Here is a 12,075-nt window from a genome sequence, read left to right as displayed (position 1 = left end):
GGACGCCCCTAACTTTCGTGTTGAGTGGGCTCGTGGGGGAATCGTTAATGTGCGTTTAGCTTTTTGATAGCAAATTTGAATACATTTAACGATCCATCTGGCTATACCTGCTTTGGAAATGGCGTTGCCCTTGTGTTGTGGAGAAAAGGCAACGAAAAGTTGTTTTGTCTTCCTAAAGTCCTTAGTTCTGTCTATATAGTACATGAGGGCCCTTTTTACATCTAGTGTATGGAGCATTCTCTCAGCGACATTTTGTGGATTTTGAAAGAAAACAGGCAGTTCAATAGTTTGATTCATGTGGAACTGCGATATTACTTTAGGCATGAATTTGGGGTTGGTTCGTAGTACAACCCTGTTTGCGTGAACCTGTATGAATGGCTCTTGAATGGTTAGTGCCTGGAGTTCACTAACTCTTCTTAACGAAGTGATTGCTACTAGGAAAGCTACTTTCCAGGTGAGGAATTGAATCTCACATGAGTGGAGAGGTTCGAAGGGTGGACCCATCAGTCTGGTGAGGACCAAGTTGAGGTTCCACACCGGTGCTGGTGGGTGTCTTGGGGGAATTACTCGTTTAAGTCCCTCCAAGAAGGCTTTGATGGCAGGCACTCTGAATAAAGAGAGGTGCTGCCTGTCACCTACTAGGTTGCTACTCTATTGGAAGTTTTCTTTGGCTAATGCATCAGACTTTGGCCTCTGTACTCACAAAATATGAAGTAAAACAGTACAGAAAATGTCTACTGTCATCCAACGACGTGTACCCAGGTAAACAACTACTTGCATTAGCGTAGCACGGATGCCTGGGGCCCTGGTGCAAGCAAGGAAAATGTCACCTTGGACTGCTGTTTTGGTAGTAAATACAGCAATTATCAGGGTTCAATGGCCCTGTAAAGGCACTGCGCCTGGTGCCACTGCACCTGCTGCACAAATGGTAGCTACGCCCCTGGCTACTTGGTAAGGAACTACAAAGTATACTCACTGTGCAAGCAGCACCCAGGAGACCAGGGACAGCAGCCACTGAGCATGCTCACTTTGTGCATCAGAAGGGGAGAGCTGCAGCCTTGGAGGGGAGCTGCTGGGTGCATTCACTGTGTGAGCAGCTCCCCAGCAGCAGTTAAGAGGAGCTGCTGGCACCACCCCGTAGAGAAGAGAGATGCAATAGGATAATGACTTCCAAACTCTTGCAAATCCTTGTGGGAGAATTCACACCCCTTTTTGGAGTGCTCACCTGCTTGTCTCTTCAGACTGAACTGCTTGTACTGTGACTCTACACATTGAAAAGTTGTTGCTCAGTGCATGTGTTTGTGTGTGTAATTGCATGTAAATCACTGTATTGAGTTTAGCAGCCACAGGCATGCAGTTTGTCTGTTCTCTGTATTATGAAGCTGCAGAAAAGCCATGTCTGATTCTCTTTGCACGAACCCTCAGAGGCCTGTAGCCTGACTTTCAAGGAAGAGGTCAACATCACTTTTCTTAATGAATATGTGTGGTGGGCTACACACAGTGGAGCTTTAAAGACCAGGACGAGAAATATGGTTCAGTCCTGCTTTCTTTCTTTCTGGACTTAGGATAATGGGCCACCAAACCAGTTTGGGTGCGACCAGCACTATTTCTAAGGGGGGGAGGGTTGAGGGGGGGGGGGGGGGAGAGGGGGTGAGGGGGCTGTCCAGAGACAGAGCACAGCTGGAAGTACAAACACATCGGGAAGACAGACATCCCACGATATGAATGTCAGCAGCCCTACATGCCAAGAACAGATGCATACTGGTAAGTAGCATATTCAGTTCGAGGCATGTGGGCTGCTGAATTCATATCTGTGCATAGAATACATAGCAGTACCTCCTATTAGTGGTGGCTACCAGTGCCAGCTGCAGCAGTCTGAAAAAGAGTTTTGAGAACAGCCTGTCCTACAGCTGCATGCTGTTTTGAGTGTACATCTACACAGTAGTGTTTGGTAAATGTATGTATAGTGGACCATGTGGCTGCTCTACATATTTCCTGTAAAGGAATGTTTCCCAGGAAAGCCATGGACGCCCCTAACTTTCGTGTTGAGTGGGCTCGTGGGGGAATCGTTAATGTGCGTTTAGCTTTTTGATAGCAAATTTGAATACATTTAACGATCCATCTGGCTATACCTGCTTTGGAAATGGCGTTGCCCTTGTGTTGTGGAGAAAAGGCAACGAAAAGTTGTTTTGTCTTCCTAAAGTCCTTAGTTCTGTCTATATAGTACATGAGGGCCCTTTTTACATCTAGTGTATGGAGCATTCTCTCAGCGACATTTTGTGGATTTTGAAAGAAAACAGGCAGTTCAATAGTTTGATTCATGTGGAACTGCGATATTACTTTAGGCATGAATTTGGGGTTGGTTCGTAGTACAACCCTGTTTGCGTGAACCTGTATGAATGGCTCTTGAATGGTTAGTGCCTGGAGTTCACTAACTCTTCTTAACGAAGTGATTGCTACTAGGAAAGCTACTTTCCAGGTGAGGAATTGAATCTCACATGAGTGGAGAGGTTCGAAGGGTGGACCCATCAGTCTGGTGAGGACCAAGTTGAGGTTCCACACCGGTGCTGGTGGGTGTCTTGGGGGAATTACTCGTTTAAGTCCCTCCAAGAAGGCTTTGATGGCAGGCACTCTGAATAAAGAGAGGTGCTGCCTGTCACCTACTAGGTTGCTACTCTATTGGAAGTTTTCTTTGGCTAATGCATCAGACTTTGGCCTCTGTACTCACAAAATATGAAGTAAAACAGTACAGAAAATGTCTACTGTCATCCAACGACGTGTACCCAGGTAAACAACTACTTGCATTAGCGTAGCACGGATGCCTGGGGCCCTGGTGCAAGCAAGGAAAATGTCACCTTGGACTGCTGTTTTGGTAGTAAATACAGCAATTATCAGGGTTCAATGGCCCTGTAAAGGCACTGCGCCTGGTGCCACTGCACCTGCTGCACAAATGGTAGCTACGCCCCTGGCTACTTGGTAAGGAACTACAAAGTATACTCACTGTGCAAGCAGCACCCAGGAGACCAGGGACAGCAGCCACTGAGCATGCTCACTTTGTGCATCAGAAGGGGAGAGCTGCAGCCTTGGAGGGGAGCTGCTGGGTGCATTCACTGTGTGAGCAGCTCCCCAGCAGCAGTTAAGAGGAGCTGCTGGCACCACCCCGTAGAGAAGAGAGATGCAATAGGATAATGACTTCCAAACTCTTGCAAATCCTTGTGGGAGAATTCACACCCCTTTTTGGAGTGCTCACCTGCTTGTCTCTTCAGACTGAACTGCTTGTACTGTGACTCTACACATTGAAAAGTTGTTGCTCAGTGCATGTGTTTGTGTGTGTAATTGCATGTAAATCACTGTATTGAGTTTAGCAGCCACAGGCATGCAGTTTGTCTGTTCTCTGTATTATGAAGCTGCAGAAAAGCCATGTCTGATTCTCTTTGCACGAACCCTCAGAGGCCTGTAGCCTGACTTTCAAGGAAGAGGTCAACATCACTTTTCTTAATGAATATGTGTGGTGGGCTACACACAGTGGAGCTTTAAAGACCAGGACGAGAAATATGGTTCAGTCCTGCTTTCTTTCTTTCTGGACTTAGGATAATGGGCCACCAAACCAGTTTGGGTGCGACCAGCACTATTTCTAAGGGGGGGAGGGTTGGGGGGGGGGGGGGAGAGGGGGTGAGGGGGCTGTCCAGAGACAGAGCACAGCTGGAAGTACAAACACATCGGGAAGACAGACATCCCACGATATGAATGTCAGCAGCCCTACATGCCAAGAACAGATGCATACTGGTAAGTAGCATATTCAGTTCGAGGCATGTTGGCAGTACCTCCTATTAGTGGTGGCTACCAGTGCCAGCTGCAGCAGTCTGAAAAAGAGTTTTGAGAACAGCCTGTCCTACAGCTGCCTGCTGTTTTGAGTGTACATCTACACAGTAGTGTTTGGTAAATGTATGTATAGTGGACCATGTGGCTGCTCTACATATTTCCTGTAAAGGAATGTTTCCCAGGAAAGCCATGGACGCCCCTAACTTTCGTGTTGAGTGGGCTCGTGGGGGAATCGTTAATGTGCGTTTAGCTTTTTGATAGCAAATTTGAATACATTTAACGATCCATCTGGCTATACCTGCTTTGGAAATGGCGTTGCCCTTGTGTTGTGGAGAAAAGGCAACGAAAAGTTGTTTTGTCTTCCTAAAGTCCTTAGTTCTGTCTATATAGTACATGAGGGCCCTTTTTACATCTAGTGTATGGAGCATTCTCTCAGCGACATTTTGTGGATTTTGAAAGAAAACAGGCAGTTCAATAGTTTGATTCATGTGGAACTGCGATATTACTTTAGGCATGAATTTGGGGTTGGTTCGTAGTACAACCCTGTTTGCGTGAACCTGTATGAATGGCTCTTGAATGGTTAGTGCCTGGAGTTCACTAACTCTTCTTAACGAAGTGATTGCTACTAGGAAAGCTACTTTCCAGGTGAGGAATTGAATCTCACATGAGTGGAGAGGTTCGAAGGGTGGACCCATCAGTCTGGTGAGGACCAAGTTGAGGTTCCACACCGGTGCTGGTGGGTGTCTTGGGGGAATTACTCGTTTAAGTCCCTCCAAGAAGGCTTTGATGGCAGGCACTCTGAATAAAGAGAGGTGCTGCCTGTTTTGGAGATAGGCTGCTATTGCGGTTAAATGGATACGTATTGAGGTGTAGGCCAGATTGCATCGGTATAGGTGTAAGAGGTAACAGATTATGTTTTGAATGGATGCGTCTAGCAGGTTAATGTCATTGTTGTTGCAGTAAATGACAAACCTCTTCCATTTAGCCGCATAGCAAGCTCTGGTAGTGGGTCTCCTGGCCTCCTTGATGATCTCCATACAGTCAGGTGGCAGGTTTAGGTAGCCAAACTCTAAGACTTCAGGAGCCAGATTGCCAGGTTCAGCTGTTGCGGATCTGGGTGCTGAATTTCGCCATGGTTCTGCGTTAAGAGTGCAGGTTTGATCCGCAGCCTTTGATGTGGCACCACGGAAAGTTCTAGAAAGGTGGTGTACCATGGCTGGCACGCCCATGTGGGAGCAACTAGGATGAGTGTGAGTGAGTGCTGTCGCAGTTTGCGTGCCACCAGCGGTATTAATGGCGCTGGGGGAAAAGCGTACGCAAATCTGCCGGACCAGTTCATCCATATCACATTGCCCTGCGACTGTGGATGTGGGAACCTGGCGGCAAAGCTTTGGCATTTTGCGTTTTCGTTTGTGGCGAATAGGTCTATCTCTGGATGACCCCACTGTTGGAAGTACGGTTGGAGAACGGACGGATGTAGCTCCCACTCGTGCATCTGGTGGCTGTGTCTGCTGAGCAGATCCGCCATCTGGTTGTCCTTGCCGGGGAGGTGTTCCGCCATGAGGAATATGTTCCTCTGAATGGCCCACTTCCACATGCTCTGAGCCAGATGAGACAACTGTGGAGAGTGTGTTCCTCCCTGCTTCTGTATGTAGTACATGGCAGTCATGTTGTCCGTCCGGATCAACACGACTTTGTTGCACAAGTGTACTTTGAATGCCTTCATGGCTAGGAAGATTGCCATCAGTTCCGGAAGGTTGATGTGCATCTTCTTTTGTTGTGTCTTCCATAGTCCCTGCACTGTGTAGTTGAGTACATGAGCTCCCCATCCCTGGAGAGAGGCGTCCGCCGTCAGTATTATTTGTGGAACAGGCTCTTGGAACGGTCGGCCCTTGCAAAGGTTTTGTGGATTCCACCAATGCAGAGAGTTGTATGCCCGACCGCTCACCAACACTAGGTCTTTTAATTGCCCGTGAGCCTGATTCCATTGACGTGCCAATCACTCCTGAAGCGGGCGCATATGTAGTCTCGCATGCGGGACTATGAAAATGCAGGAGGCCATCATGCCTATCAACTGCATGAACACTCTCGCAGGAAGGGAGTGTTGTGGTTTTAACTTTGAGATCAGCAGTTGCATGCTGTTGATCCTCACTAAATTTGGCTGAGCTGTGGCTGCCAGAGTGTTTATGGTCGCGCCCAGGTACTGTCGTACGTGTGCGGGTTGGAGATGTGATTTTGGGTAATTTAGTGAGAATCCCAGACTGTGAAGAAGGTGAATGGTGAGGGACATGTGGCTGGCGCATTGCTGGGCCGACTTTGCTTGAACAAGCCAGTCGTCCAGGTAAGGGTAGACGTGAATGTGTTGTCTCCGTAGATGTGCAGCCACTGTAGCTAGGCACTTGGTGAAAACCCTGGGTGCTGTTGTCACTCCGAAGGGGAGAACTTTGAATTGATAGTGCTGTTCCTGAATAGTGAACCTGAGATATTTCCTGTGTGATGGGTGTATGGGTATGTGGAAGTACGCATCTTTGAGGTCTAGTGTGGCTAGGAAGTCTCCCTGGCTGAGCAGCGGGAGAACCTGCTGTAGGATGAGCATATGGAAATGCTCTGAGAGAATGTAGTGGTTGAGGGGTCTCAGGTCTAGTATAGGTCTGAGTGACCCGTCCTTTTTTGGGATTAAGAAGTACAGAGAGTACACCCCTGTCCCCTGCTGGTTGACGGGCACGACCTCTATTGCACCTTTTTGCAGCATACTTAGCACTTCCTGCTGCAATAATGCTAAGTGCTCTACGGACATAGGACGGTGCTTTGGTGGTATGTTGGGTGGAGTGGAGGTTAATTCGAGACAGTAACCGTGTTGGATAATGTCCCTAACCCACCTGTCTGTGGTGATGGTTTTCCACGTGGACAGGAACTGCTGGAGTCTCCCCCCGATAGGTGTTATGTGGTCGGGGGGAAGGGAGAGGGCGTCACTGTTTGTTTTTGGGGGAGGACCTGGTGTTGCCGTAACCACGTCCCCTGCCCTTGGTGCTGGAGCCACAATATCCACCTCTGTTGGTTTTATCGTAGGTACTCTGTGTGCCCCCTTTAGTGTATTGCTGCTGTGACCCCTGGCCTCTAGCTGCTCCTCTATTCCCGGGGCGACGAAAGGAGCCACTACGAAATTGCTGCGTCTGCAGAGCCCCCATTGACTTCGCAGTGTCATTTTTTTATTTTTGAGAGGGTAGTGACCACTTCGGGGCCGAACAAGTAGTCGGGGTTGACTGGCTGATTTAGGATGTTGTTTTGAATCTCTGGTTTGAATCCTGAGATTCTCAACCATGCGTGTCGTCGTAACATGACGCTGGTGTTAATTGCCCTTGCTGCTGTGTCGGCAGCATCCAGGGCGCACTTAATGGATGCGTTGGTAAGGAGTTGTCCCTCTCTGATGAGGAGCTCCGCTGCCTCTTTGTATTCATCTGGCAGATGCTGGAGTAGTGATTCTAGCGTGTCGTAGTGTGAACGATCATAACGGGCCAGGAGTGCCTGTGTATTGGCAATGCGCCAGATGTTTGCTGCTTGAGCTGCAATTCTTTTGCCTGAGGTCTCCAGCACTTTGGACTCCTTGTCTGGGGGAGGAGCATCACCTGTTGTTTGCGAATGGGCTCGTTTGCGAGCGTTAGCAACTACCATGGAGTCCAGAGGTAACTGACATCTAATGTACATAGGATCTCCGGGCGCAGGCTTGTACTTTTTTTCAATCCTGGGGTTTAGCACCCGTGCCCTGGTTGTTTCTTTGAAAATGTCCTTTGCAGGTTTGAGTACTCCTTTTAACATGGGCAGAGTTTTGACAGTTCTTTCGGAGGAGACGAAAGTGTCCACTAAGAAGTCTTCTTCAACAGTGTCAGAATGGAGTTGTACTCCATGATTGGCGGCAGCACGTTCTATGAGGGCATTGAAGGCAGCAGTGTCCTCTGTGGGAGATGTTTTGGCGCTGTAAAGCTGCGTGTCCTGGGTATCTGGCGCGGTACCCTGGTCTGTAGGGTCATCCCATGCCTGATCTGGGTCCTGCTGCTCATCAGGATCGACATCCCCAGGGTAGGTGGTATCATCGCCCATGTAGTCCTCCACTGCGTCCGTTTCTGAAGGCGTAGGAGAAAAGGACTGGGGATCCTGATAGGAGGTTTGCAAGCGTTCATACAGAACTGGTTCCGACACCGCTGGCAATTTGTGCTTCAGAGGTATTCTGTAGGAGTCCAAGCCCCTCTCTGGCGTGATCTTCCGCTTGCGGAGCATCAGTCTACCAGTGTCGGCGTAGATGAATTGTGGCTGTGAAGGCTCAGAATGTGTGTGTCCAGTAGACGGGGACTGTGTCTGGCGGACACGTGTTCGGATCTCGAACATCTTCGGCGCCGTGGATGGCGGCAAACCAAAAGTGATGTTGGTTGGCGCAGAGGGTGCTTTTGGAGCCTTGTTCGTGTCGGGGCCCGACGTGGATCGGAGGGCTGCCCGTTCCCTGATGCGTTGCAACGACGCCGCGACTTGTCGCACTGAGAACGCCGAAGGTTCTTTGGAGCCGGTCGGCACCGTGGAGGTAGGCGTCGACTGCTTTGGAGCCACGGGGTCATCGATCCGAAGACAGGTATCAACGGTCGTTGGAGTCGACGACTTGGCGTGTGCCGCTGTCTTCGACGTGGACTCAGATGGAGCGGCCATTTTGACTTTGGTGGTCGGGGCCGACTGCTTCGGTGCCAGAGGCCGAGGCGCTTTTGGGGGACCGAGGGCCTTTTTCTTCGGGTCGGTACCGATATCCGCTGCAGTGAGTTCGGCACCGAAATCCCTTTTACTGCGTTCGGAGCCGACGGCCTTTGCTGGCGTCGAAGGAGTGGAGGTCTTCGAGCCGATCACGGCCAGTTTCACTTTTGGTTTCGGTGGAACTGGTGCGACGATTGGTTTCGGTTTCGTTGAAGGGAATCCAGTCGTCTTTGGTAATAATGGCTCGTGCGGGATGTTCGAGGCCGGGCCCGAAGGCGGGGCCGAAGAACTTTGGGATTGATCTCGGGTAAGGCCCGGAGGCGATCCCTCGACCTGAGCCGTAGAATGACGCACTTTGACGGCCTCCGTATCGACGGGTGGGCCTGGCTCTTCGCTAGAGCTATCTTCTTCGGCCCCAAAGGCCTCATCGTAGTCTCCTACCTCGTCGATGACTTCTTCCCTTTGAAAAAGCACTTCATCGTCGTCTTCCGATCGGGAATCGTGTTCGGAAGCGGGGCTGGAGTTTACTTCTTCCACGCTCTCTGCGTCCTCGTCCTCGGTGCTGAAGATGTTGGCCGGGGCAGGCGCTGATTGCTGCGCTTCTAATCTCGCCGCCCGTCGATTCCGGAGAGTCTTCTTCGATCGGAATCGGGCACAGGCCATACATTTCGACTCATCGTGATCCGGTGAGAGACATTTGTTGCATACCGGGTGGACGTCAATGTGTGGGTATTTTGCGTGGCATAAAGGACACCGTTTGAATGGGGTCCTCGATTCCATCGTCGATGTAAGTTCGATGTTCGGATCAAACGGATCCGAAAGGCTGGAAGAAGTTTCTAGACTAATCATGAAAGCAGTCGATACCGAACGGGAACAGTACCGACGAAAACTAAAGGCCTTTTGGCCTTAAACTGAATTTTCCTAACTTGAGCTAAGATAAGCACATCCGAACCCAATGGCGGAAAAAAACAATCTAAGGATGGAGAGGATGCCCATGCGCACTGTGGTCCAGGGGAGGAGTCACCTATCTCGTGATACTTCGAAGACTCTTCCAGGACAACAACGTGCAAACATCCGGACCCAACACTAGGCGGCGATCTATGCACAGATATGAATCCAGCAGCCCACATGCCTCGAACACTATGTACCCAGGGCATAGGTACCCCAGAGGCCTACCAGGGGCTGAAGCATGTATTATGCCACCCCTGGAATGCCACCCAAAATGACACCACAGGTCTGCTACTGCAACCTGGGTAAGGTGGTGCATGCACCCCTTACAGTGATATAGGTTACCTATATCACTATATATATACACACATATAAACCTATAAGTCACTCCTATGGCAGGCCTTATCAGTCCTGAAGGCAGAGTGCTTGGTTCTTATGTGAGAGGGTGCCCCTACATGAGCAGAGCCCCTCTGCAGCGTTCGGAGACCCTTCTCTGATGCTGTTTGTAGTGCAGCCTGACCATATACTCTTAAGTGCATTATAACCAAACGGTAAATGCTAACTTTGGACTGGCTGCACGGAAACATGTTGTGTTTGGTGTCAAACACCTTGGAAGCATACCCCACACCAGTAACTGGTGTGGGAGTATGATCCCACCCTTCTAGAGGGAGAGACATGGCAGTACTGGGTTACCCGGTAGAAACTTAATAGCATCACAAAATGGATGCTGCAGCCACAGACACGGGTCTGACCTCCTGCTGCTGACCGAAACGCCGGCAGGGGAGGCCTGGACAATAGGTTTCCCGTCACAGGGAGGTGTAACCACCTCTCAGACAGGCTTATGTGTATTGGGACTGGGTGGGAGTGCTCTCTGAGTGCTTTGAAGTCCTGCACTGGGGTCACATTTGGTGTCTCTGTGCATAGTCCAGCTCAAACCGGTTCAGGGGCTTCCAGCCCCTGCTCTGGCGCGAAACTGGACAAAGGAAATGGGTGTAGCCACCCCTCTTTCCAAACCCTCCCATAGGTGGGTCCCCAGAGCTAGTCCAACCCCTTCCTTAGGTATAAGTAAGGAACCTCTGTAACCAGAACTTTAGATATCCCTGATCGAAACTCTGAAGCTGAATCCTGGACCTTTGACGCTCAAGACTAGAGGACTGAAGAAATCTCCCTATGGGTCAAGGAGTGACTCCCCTGCTTGGCAGGCACCAACGAAGCAATTTGCAAGTCTGCCTCATCAAAGCTCCCGCCAGACTCCAAAGTATTTGCAGCCCAGGAAGAGGATTTCCAGACATCTCACAGGCCGACCCGAGTCCCCAGCAAAGCTGAGACCCGCAGCCCTCGTAAGTAGCGTGGAACCGGAACTCCTGGTCACCATAAATTTCTGCAAGTGCATTGACTACTAGATGTCTCTTGAAGTTGTTCTTGGGCTCCTTTGTAGCCCCCACCTGGAGCACTGAATCCACCGAAGATTGTCGGCCTGGTCACTCTGAGTAACCCGTGGGCCGCCATTTTGTGTTTCGTCTCAAGGTCCCTTTGCAATCCCTGGTCCTTTGACTGGTGGGTCTCTGAGGGGGTAACTTTGTATTTCCTTGGGCTTCCCTGGTTGCTCCAGACGTGCCCTGACTCCCAACCAAGTGGGGAGTCCCTCAGACCTTGCTAGTCTGCACCGAAGCATTTCTTCTCTTTCTCCGTGGGTTGCTGTTGCCAAGGCTTCTTGTGTCCAATCCGGGCACCGACGCTGCAGCACTCGACATCCTTCGTGGAACAGCTCGAATCCAGCTCTTGGTCGTCCTCGGCGCCTCCTGATCCTCGTGGCTGAAGAGTCAAGCTTCACCTTCTTCACCTGACATCGGTGGGCATCTGCCTATCGCCTTCCTGGTCACTGGCTAGTGACCCAGACTCTGTCCCCTCTGCTTTCAGGTTCTTCTCACCTTCGATCCAGGCTTGGATCTCTTCGGACACTGCGCATCTTCACGGCAGCAGCACTTCTTCGCCAGCTCCCATTGAAATCGACGACGCGACCCGACACCAAAAGACACCTTTGCACCCGGCTTCCGTGGGTGAGGTAACACGAGTATTCCGGTGCTCCCATGGGTGTTAGCCCTAGAACTTCCCAAGTCCAAAAGGGTTTGGCCCTGACTCAATTCTAAGTGTCCTTAATCTTTAAAAATCTAACCGCAACTTTCCCCATAGAAGCTAACGGGAGCTTGCGGCTGTGTTCCCACACTGCACACGGCCCCCGAGGGTCCCCTGTGTCACTACCTTGTGTGGTTCCTTGGGGTCCCAGCGATTCTACAGGCTCTAGGCCTTGTGTCTGTTAAGTCGTGGTTCTTATACCACTATTTTAGTATATGGTTTGGCTCGCCCCTAGGGCCTGACGTGTATTTGTGCTATTTTACTGTGATTATTGAAGTGTAACTTATGTGTTTTGACCTCTAGTCTCATGAAGAGACAAGGAGGGTGTGTTTAGTAATAAAAACATATATTTTATATATATACCTGGTGTGGATATCTTTCATTTAGGAATTCAAGAGATTATAGACTGGTAAAACAAGCTGCTTTACATTCCTT

General features: G+C 50.1%; 1 protein-coding gene across 1 annotated transcript in view; it reads right to left on the bottom strand.

Annotated features, from left to right (window-relative positions):
- CD79B (CD79b molecule) overlaps positions 1 to 12,075 on the bottom strand; it is a 275,348-nt gene that overhangs the window by 178,716 nt on the left and 84,557 nt on the right. The gene's annotated exons all lie outside the window — the stretch shown is intronic.

This window comes from Triturus cristatus, chromosome 1_1 (genome assembly GCF_964204655.1).
Source record: "Triturus cristatus chromosome 1_1, aTriCri1.1, whole genome shotgun sequence".
NCBI lineage: Eukaryota > Metazoa > Chordata > Amphibia > Caudata > Salamandridae > Triturus > Triturus cristatus.
Note: the sequence above shows the minus strand (reverse complement) of the source record. Positions and strands in the feature narration are given on the sequence as shown.